Below are 10,542 nucleotides of genomic sequence, written 5' to 3' on the forward strand. Positions count from 1 at the left end.
AACAAAATATGAGTGTTAAAAATATCCATTGCACATTAATGATGCTTTTAATTATTGAATAAGAGAAAGCATTATAGTGAAATGTTCAAAATATTATTATTTTTAATTCTTCTGGCTTATTTGCCAAAGTAGTCAACAAAACCTATTATGTCAAGATGACTTTCTGGATAAAATGGTTTTCTTTCCAAACTTACATGTTTTGAAGTAAATTTCTAATATCCATGCCACCCACAGCATCTATTTTATTTTACATGTATGGAATAATTTAATTGGAAATTATTACTTAGAATAAAACTTACATTACTAAAGAATTGTTAACTCCTGAAATTTTTATTTTTCCCTTTTAAATGAAAAGTAATGTAAATGAAAAAAGTAAGCCACTGGTGTTTTCTATTGAGTGGTTTTATAAAACTTAGATGATAAGTAATTTCATATATGTCTTCATATTGTTTTCCGATTTAACTTCAGTTAAAGGGTATAATAATCATGAAATGTTGTTAAGTTAGAATATTAAATTCTACACCATGGGGAAACATGGGAGGATGATATCATACATAACTTTTTTTGGGACTTGACCAATATCCTTATTGCAACCTCTGCTAAAACTGTACCGTCTCTCTTTTAACCATCAAAGCCAACACAAATGAATAGGTCTGGGAGGAGTTAAGTGGCTAGAAATTCTTTGGTTGGCTCATATTTTAGTGCAAGGTATTAGAAAGGCAATTATTTAAACTAACATGAAAGGAGTAGGAATTTTTATTTATCAAAATTCTTCCCTAAAATCACACTATTCAGACCCCATCATCTTTAAGAACAGTCCTAACTCCTGCTAGAGAAGTGACCCTAAGTAAGGCATCTGATCAGCATCCATTCCCCTAAATGCCCCACATTGTGCAAATTACATCAACATGTAGTTGCATATATGACACAGGAATCAAGGGACCATGGATATCAGTAATATGCCACAAACTAATAATGATTGTGCATTCTAGTTTCATTTTATTCAGTGTTGCACCAGATAGTATTATTAAACTGTGTTCTTATAAATTTTCCCTTTTCAGTCCTTTCTCATTAGAGCAGTCACTTGCTCAAAATTTTAAATCTTCTTTTACAGTTCTTAACCTTCTTTGGATTGTGGTTCTATTTGAAAAGCTGATGAAAAATAGGAACTCTTTCCTACAGAAAGAGCATATACATATGTGTGTGTGTGCACGTGTATGCCTATACTCATAAAATTCTCAATACCATTACAGTACCTCACCTATGCACCTGTTCACTACCTCACTATCTAGCTCCACTATAATACTTCTACCTGGGGGAGTTTCATGCCCTGACTCCATTTTAGACACACAATTAAGGCCTATTGAGGAGGCAATGCTTATCAGATGTTCCTTATCAGATGTTCCTTTTCTGTTTTTGTTTTGTTTTGTTTTGTTTCAGTAACTTAACCATTTGAACAGAAAGCAGGGTGGAGCCCATACCTGATAATGTGCAGGAAGAAACTGTCATTCCTGGAGCTTTTCCATGACCTGAGGGTTTCTAGTGTAGAACCAATGAACTAGCTCTTGGCCACTTCTTATCTGAATGGAAACTCAAGCTCATACTTTTTTCAGGAGCTAAAATAACACTGTATGATTTCTTTACTATCTCCCCTGATAATGCTGAGATATCAGGAGCAAAACTTGATGAGAAATTTATCCTTTATAGACTAGAGTAATATATGGTAGTATTTCTATACACCAATAATGAAATAGCACCATAAAGAGAAATTAAGAAAATAACTCCCTTAACACTCTCAAAAAATATGTAGGAATAATCTTAACCGAAGAGGTAAAAGACCTGTATTCTGAAAACTGTGAAATGATGAAAGAAATTGAAGTGGACACAAATGGAAAGAAATTCCATACTCATGGATTAGAGAGTTCATATTGTTAAGATCTCCATAGTACTGAAAGCAATCTACAAATTCAGTGCAATTCCTATCAAAATATCAAGAAATTTTTTTTTTGCAAATTTAGAACAGATAATCCTAAAATATGTATGGAACCACAAAAGACCTCGAATAGTCAAAGAAATCTTAAGAAAGAAAAACAAAGCTGGAGGTGTCATAATTTCAGATCTCAAGATATACTGTAAAGCTGTAATAATCAAAACAGTATCGCACTGGCACAAGAATAGACACATAGATCAATAGAACAGAATAGAGAGCCCAGAAACAAGCCCATGCTTATACAGTCAATTAACCTATGACAAAGGAGAAATAAATATACATTGAGAAAAAAGTCTCTTCAATAAATGGTGCTGGGAAAAGTGGATAGCTCTATCCAAAAGAATGAAACTGGATCACTTTCTTTTACCTTACACAAAAATAAATGCAAAATGGATTAAAGACCTAAATATGAGGCTTGAAACCATAACAAAAGAGAACGCAGATAATAATTTCTCTGACATCTGCCTTAGCAACATTTTTCTAGATACATCTCCTAAGGCAAGGGAAACAAAAACAAAAATAAACTACTGAGACCACATAAAAATAAAAATATTTTGCAAAACGAAGGAAACCATCAACAGAACTAGCTAAATACCCTCTCGTTACTACTAAGGCAACCTACTAAATGAGAGAAGATATGTACAAATGATATATTAGATAAGGGGTTAATATCTAAAATATATAAAGAACTTATATAACTCCACATCAAAAAAAATCTGATTAAAAATGGGCAGAGGACCTGAATAGACATTTTTTTCAAAGAAGGTATACAGATGGCAAATGGACACATGAAAATATGTTAAACATCACTAACCATCAGGGAGATGCAAATAAGAGCCAGAATGAGATATCACCTTACGCCTGCCAGAGTAGCTAAAATAAAAAAGGCAAAAAATAATAAGTGTTGCTGAGGATGTGGAGCAAATTACCTTGCACCCTGTTGGTGGGAATGCAAATTAGTACAGCTACTGTGGAAAACAGTAGCAAGTTTCTAAAAAACTTAAGAATATAAAAACCGTATGACCCAATAATTCCACTATTAGGTAATTACACAAAGAAAATGAAAACACCAATTTGAAAAGATATATGCACCCCTATGCTTATTGCAGCATAATTTACAGTAGCTGGGATATGGAAGCAACCTAAATGTCCATCAACATATGAATGGATAAGGAAGATGTTATAAATAAATAAATTAATATATATATATATATTTATTTATTACACAGCCATAAAAAGGATGAGATCATGCCATTGACAACAATGCGGATGGACCTAGAGGGTGTTATGTAAGTGAAATAAGACAGAGTGAGAAAGAAAAATACCAATATGATTTCACTTCTATGTGGATTCTAAAAAAACAAATGAATAAACAAAAAGCAGAATCAGACCTATACATACAGACAACAAACTGATGATTGCCAGAGGGGAGATGGGTGGGGGGATGGGGGGTTAAAATCTTCCTGTTATGGAGTGAATAAATCATAGGAATAAAAGGCACAGCATAAGAAATATAGTCAATGATAATGACATAGCATTGCATGGGGACAGATGGTAGCTCCACTTGTGAACATAGCATAATCTATTGAGAGATGGCATTGAATCACTACGTTGTAGAGATACTGAATCACTATGCTGTCATCTGAAACTAATGTAACATGGTATATCAACTATAATAAAAAATTTTTAAAGAAAAAATCAATACCTATAACCACAAAAAAACCCCACTGGAGTAATATAGAATTCCAAAATTTATAATTTACTAAAGAGCAATGAAGGAACTGGAACTATGCAAAGCAATTCTGGTAGCATAGGATCCCCGTCCCCTCTGGAACCACTGTTCTCTTCCCAGGCATGCACTGAGATCACCCTTTGGCCCAGGGCCTACCCTACTCCAATAGGGCTCGATATTACTTGTTTTCTCCTAGAAAGTATTCTCTTGTGATAAACTGATAAGAGAGGATCAAGGGACCGTACAGAGATGATGTCCCTATCTAATTCATTATTAATACTAATATTGGGGATTTACAATTGGTAGGAGAGGTATTTGGGGGAAGATGAGATATCTGGCATTTAAACATCCATTTAGTGGCCCCACGTATGAGGTGAGCTCTTGCCCCTGCCAGCTCTATCTGGAATGTCTCAATTCAAAGGGGATTAAAGGTGTGCATTAACTGATTTCCATGCCAGTGCCAAAAATAAATCTAGGAAGCATGGGAAAAGTTTGGGGTCCTTCTTTTCCTACCATTTTGAAAAAATAGATCAATACTTGCTTTCCCAAATGAAAAAAAGCCTCTAGCTCCTACACCTTATTAAGTATTTTTACGATTTCCTTCATCTGTCTCATTTTACAGCAATACAAGAGAGTATTTCCATTTCACTTGGTTTTTCTTTTTTTAATTTTTTTAAAACAGGAACACCACAAGTCAGCGTCTCTGTTTCTCTGTGATGACTACCCCACCTCTACTCTGTGTCTTGTAATCCAACAGCCCATAGCTCTTCAATATACATAATTTTAGTTCCAGTCACCCTCTGTATCTACTACAGGCCATTTTTTCAAAAGAGGAGGTAACAAAACCTTGACACGCTTCCCTTTGGTTCAGAAAAACATGTCCTGTGTCACGCATACCACAGAGGTCCCTCTAAAGCTGCCTGCCAGATGTCATCATGATCACGGCAATTGAACTCAGTATCCATCATCACATCAAGTGGATGAGAACAATGCTCCGGCAGCTGCAGAATCAAAACACACCCCTGTGTTTTTTGTTATTGTTCGAAAATAGTAAAATGAAAAAAAAGACTGTGCATATCATAATTTACCAAGGGAGAAGGGAAGTTTGGGAATGAACTGGCAGTATAATTGCACAGGGGGCCTCATACAGTTCTTAATTAACTTTTTATAAGTTTAAATAATCTTCGAAAATGATCATCACTTCATAACACCTGCAGCTCGGGGCCTATACTCAGCGCTGTCCCCTCTCCTTTCTAACCACATCCATTCCTTTCTTTTTCTTTTTTTTTTTTTTTTTAAGATTTTATTTATTTTTTCATGAGACACACAGGGAGAGAGAGGCAGAGACATAGGCAGAGGGAGAAGCATGTTCCCTGTGGGGGAGCCCGATGTGTGACTCAATCCCAGGATCATGACCTGAGCTGAAGGCAGACGCTCAACCACTGAGCCACCCAGGTGTGCAATCATCTTTAATAAGCATTTCTTTATCAGATAATATATCAGCCCAATAAAAATTAATTAAAAAAGATAATATATCAGCTTAGTTTTTTCCACCTATGCTTTTCAAAAGTTTTGATACCTAAGTACTGTGTAAATTAAAGTGTTTATTCAGCAATTATTGCATGATGATGATATTCATTACCTTTCAATGGCAACATACCTTAGCTACTTATTTTCCCAAGATAAATGTGTTTTCCTGACAATTCTTCATTTAAAGAAAATCCACACACACATAAACCTATCAAAAAATAAGCAAGGAGCCAATTATGACCACTACTGTTACTATATTTGGCTCTCAAATTGTATTCTATGTGCAGAGTGATTAGAGAAATATGGTTGAATCAAATGCTAAATAAGTAACAAATTGTTAAAGAATGGGGATTGCATAGCTGAGATGATGCTCAACCACTGAGCCACCCAGGTGCCCCATCCATTCCTTTCTACTCTCTTTTCCTGCCCCCCTCCCAACCCCAGTCTCAAACCTCAGTGTCTAATCTAGCTCTGGAACCTCTGATTTCATTTGACTAGTGACACTCAGTAAATGTTTCCTAAATGACTCCTGTCTTATATTTTCCCCCACACACAAACTTTCAAGAAAGCTAAATGAAAAGGGAATTAAAAACACTTTAAAACAGGAATCTTTAAGGTATTCCATATACTAGCATGTGGTAATAAGTGTAACATTGGTTTTGTTCTTATAAGATAAATAGCAAAAAACTGTGTTTAATAGAGTATAAGGTAATAAAAGCAACCTTTAGTTTATTATTTTAATAGTTCCAAAACTTTAAGAAAGTAAGGTATTGACTTTCATAGTCTAAGATTTGTACTTGAAAGTCTGTAGTTTGGTTCTTATGAATTGGGCAAATTTCATTTTTCATCACATTCATTGCCTGATTTTATTTAGACTCCTCTGGATTTAATATAGGACCTACCAATGGATGAATTTATTCTTCATGTCTGGTTTACATTTTCCCCATCGCATTAGGTCATAACAATTTCTGATAGGATTCCTAGCAACACAATTACAGAGACTTTTTTTTTTAGTGTATTTCTACCAGCAGCATTATGTGACTTCTGCTAAACATTCATTGGTTGTCCCTTAAATGCTTTGGACATAGGCTATTTGTAAAGAGCCCCAGAGACCAAAATCACCTGTTTGTGTTTTTAGCATTGAATGAAGGAAATCACAAAGAGAAGTTGTCATTTTTCAAAGTGGATTTTATCACTTGACCAGTTGAAGCTTTCCTTATAGATTCTCCTGGTATGGCAATGATGCACATATTACAAAGACTATTATTATAAGTGGCTAAGTACAGATGCTGGAGATTCAGTAAAAACATGAGCTAATCTACCTTGAAGAGATAGATAGCCTGAATCCTCAATCGAGAAAGAAGTGTGCATCTATGAGGACCAAGTGTGATAAAGAAATCTCTATTCTGGCTAATATCTAATTTTCTTCAACATTGGAGACAGCTGGTAGAACAATTTGCTTCTTTCTTTTTCCTCCCCACCTCGCCTCTGTGCTTGAATTCTTGCCACGGGGGAGGGGTTTTCTCAGAATCAGAATTCTGGCTTGGTTCCATTCCTTGTTTACTCTTCTCATTGTATCCCAAAAGAGTTCCCAGAAAAATAAGAGGCTAAGACTAGGTGAATTCAGAAAAAGGCTCCAAGGCGCTGGCAGTTGGTATACACAGCATCTGTACCCTGCTTCTGAATGAAATAAAGGAAACAACTGCCCGAAGCTGAAGCATCAAGATGATGCTGGGACCATCAGAAATCATGGTTCATAAATGAAGCTCAATATAATTGGGCTATTCCACAGATAGTGGGTGGCAGATAAGTGAAGTCAGATTTATAGCCTTGTACCAAGTAATTTGGATGATAGGACACTAGGACAGAGAGAGATGGAACTACTCTAGCCTATCCTCTCCCTCAGGGCACAGCTTTAGAGAACACTGGAGAAGCTGATGTGTGATTGTAACAGCAGCACCAAGTGTACATCTTCATTGATAGCATTGAGGCACACAGATTATTTGCAAAAAAACGAATCCAGTGCCAAATGGAACCCATCTTTGGAGAGAGAAAAATGATTGAGATTTTGTAAACTTTTGTATTTGAGAAGGAAATCTTTCAATCACATGTTCTTCTTCTTTTAAGATTTTTATTTATTTATTCATGAGAGACCCAGAGAGAGAGGCAGAGACATAGGCAGAGGGAGAAGCAGGCTCCTTGTAAGGAGCCTGATGCAGACTCGATCCCAGGACCCTTGGGATCACAACCTGAGCCAAAGGTAGATGCTCAACCACTGAGCCACCCAAATGCCCCTCAATCACATGGTCTTCTGATCTAGATCAGACTCGGTTGACTGCAATCACAAGGAAATGGGGAGCAGCTAAATTTACTTACGGCCAGGACTAAGCCAAGCTGAGACCACCACAAATAGACAACTAAATTTAGGGATGCTGAGGAAGTAACTTTATGTTAACAGAAAAAAAAAAAATCAAGATGCTCCACACTTCGTGGAAATATAAGAGAGAATTAATTTTATGATATACTTTGGAGGTATCTATTGGAAAAGTTTAAGGTGGCTTATCTAAAAGCCTTCAAATGAAACTGTAGCCAATGAAAATGAGCCTGGGAACATGGGATTTTTAACTTGTCTCGCAAGTATGTTGAAATAAAGAAAGAGTGGGACACCTGGGTTGCTCAGTGGTTGTGTGTCTGCCCTTGGCTCAGGGCATGATCCCGGGATTGAGTCCTCACAGGGAGCCTGCTTTTCCCTCTGTCTGTGTCACTACCTCTCTGTCTCTGTGTCTCTTATGAGTAAATAAATAAAATCTTTTAAAAAAAATGTAATAAAGAGTGATAATCTAATAATAAGTGCACTCAGAGGGATAAATGGTCTTCCTCAGGAAGGCCACACACACACACACAAATTAGGTGATAAAGTTGCCAGAGCATTATTAGGACTACCTAGGATCCTTTGTCCTCTAAGTACCCAGTCCATTGTCCTGCAACTAGGGAGGGTTACTTGGCTCAGTGTCTGGCACTGACCACCAAGCCATCCAACTCCCTTTGCCCTGGTAATCCTGGCTTAATATTTCCACTGCAAACCTTGATTTTCTTTCCTGGCAACTATTCACTTATGCTAATCTCCTTCCATGATACTTTTTAAAAAATAATACTTAGGTAGCATTTATCATATTGTATTATTATAATCCTTTCCTTTTTTAAAGTGTTGTTATTGTAAAAAACATATGTATATATGAAAAATCATATATTTATAAGCATAGCTTAAAGAATAAATAATTTTTAAAAAGACAATATATTCCCATCATTGGGGTAAAAACCCCGTGATCCCATCTCTCTCTCATCTCAATCCACCCAGAGAGAACCATCATTCTGCATTTTGATATAATCATCCCCTTGGCTTTCTTTCTAGTTTTGTCACTTCTGGAAATATCCCTAAATCAACTATTCTTCATACTTTATAAATTCTTTGGTGACTGCTTCTTTCACCATTTTGCAACATTGATGCATTTTTGAGATTCGTCTGTGTTGATTCATGTAACCGGAGTTAATTTGCTTTCACTGCTATGTATCTTCCATGGTATGAATATAACATAATTTATTTATCAGGTGATTGGGGACAGGTGTTTGGTTTATTCCCAGGATTTTAGCTAATACACAACACTGTTGTGAACATTCTTGTATATGCCTCCTGGCACATATGTGCGAGAGTTTTTTAGAAGATTATATCTAAGAATTAAATTTCTGGGTCAGAAAGTTCAAATTTACTAGGCAATGCCAAACTTCTCTAAAAATAACTTTTATCAGGTTACACCCTTACCAGCAATGGGTGAACAGCTGTCTCTACTATTTCATATCTAATGTAAATACCTGATATTATCTGCCTTTGAAATTTTGACAACTTAGTAGATAAGAAATAGTTTTAATTTGCATTTCTATGACTAATGGAGCAGATAATCTTCACAATTCTTTTTTTTCTTCTTATCTCTTAATTCCCTTCACCTATTTTGCCTATCCCCCACTGCACCCCCTCTAGCAACCACCAGTTTGTTTTCTGTATTATGGATCTGCTTCTGTTTGCTTCGCTTATTTTTTTTCCTTTGATTCCACATATAAATGATGTCACACGGTATTTGTTTCTCTTGACTTTTTCACTTAGTGTAAAACCTTGTAGGTCCTTCATCTTTCATTTTTATGTAAACCAGAATGGCGAGCTCAGAGATCAGACCCACACATTTGTGGAAGCCTTAACTTATGACAGAATGGGCATTGCAAACCAGTGAGGCAAAGATGGACTGTAACAATTATTTCTCCAATGCAGGAAAACAAACAAATGAACAAATTAAAAATGGACCCTATCTTACAACATGTACAAGATGTTTCAAATAGGCTGGAGATATAAGTATAAGGAACAACTATAAAACTTTTAGAAGATCATTTAGGAAAATACCTTATTATTACAGTCTTAAAGGATTTCTTACTAAAAATTGGAAGCACACATATTATCAGAAAAATATCGATAAATTCAACTACATTAAAATTAAGTACATCCTTGACTCAGTAATCTATATTAGCCACTCCATCATAAATCCATTTTCTAAATATGTGTGAACTCTCTTCAGTTCTGTCTTCCTACTCATCTCTCCCTTACCTGATATCATACTGTCTTAATTATAATAGCTTCAAAGTGATGTCTTTTATTTTAAAAGATTAATTTATTTGAGAGAGAGAGAGAGGACAGTGGGGAGGGGCAGAGGAAGAAAAAAATCTCAAGCAGACCCCTCTGGGAGCCCAGGCAGGACTCCATCTCAGGACCCTGGGATCATGACGTGAGCCAAAACCAAGAGTTAGCAGCTCAACTGACTGAGCCACCCAGGTGCCCCTAAAGTTATTTCTGATAAGGAAAGTCCTCAATTTTCCTCTTCTTTATTAGGAATGGTTATTCATGGCCCTTTTGTTTTCCATTTATATTTAAAACCACTTTGTCATATTTCTTTTAAAAGAACCCAGTTGGAGTTTTTATTGGAATTGCTTCAAATCAAGATCAGTTTTGGGAAAGGTGAAATCTATCATATTGAGTATTGAGGGACGGGATATATTTATCCATTTATCTCCATCTTTTATGCTTTTAATAATAGTTTACAGTTTTTACCTTACAAGCTCTAAAATTTGTTGTTACTTTTATAAAAAATAGTTTTTTAAATTTGATTTTCTAGGTTGTGTTATAATCAAGTAACTTTCCATATTGATTTTGTTTTAAACAATTTTTCTAAACTCTTAATCATTCTAA

This window comes from Vulpes lagopus, chromosome 9 (genome assembly GCF_018345385.1).
Source record: "Vulpes lagopus strain Blue_001 chromosome 9, ASM1834538v1, whole genome shotgun sequence".
NCBI lineage: Eukaryota > Metazoa > Chordata > Mammalia > Carnivora > Canidae > Vulpes > Vulpes lagopus.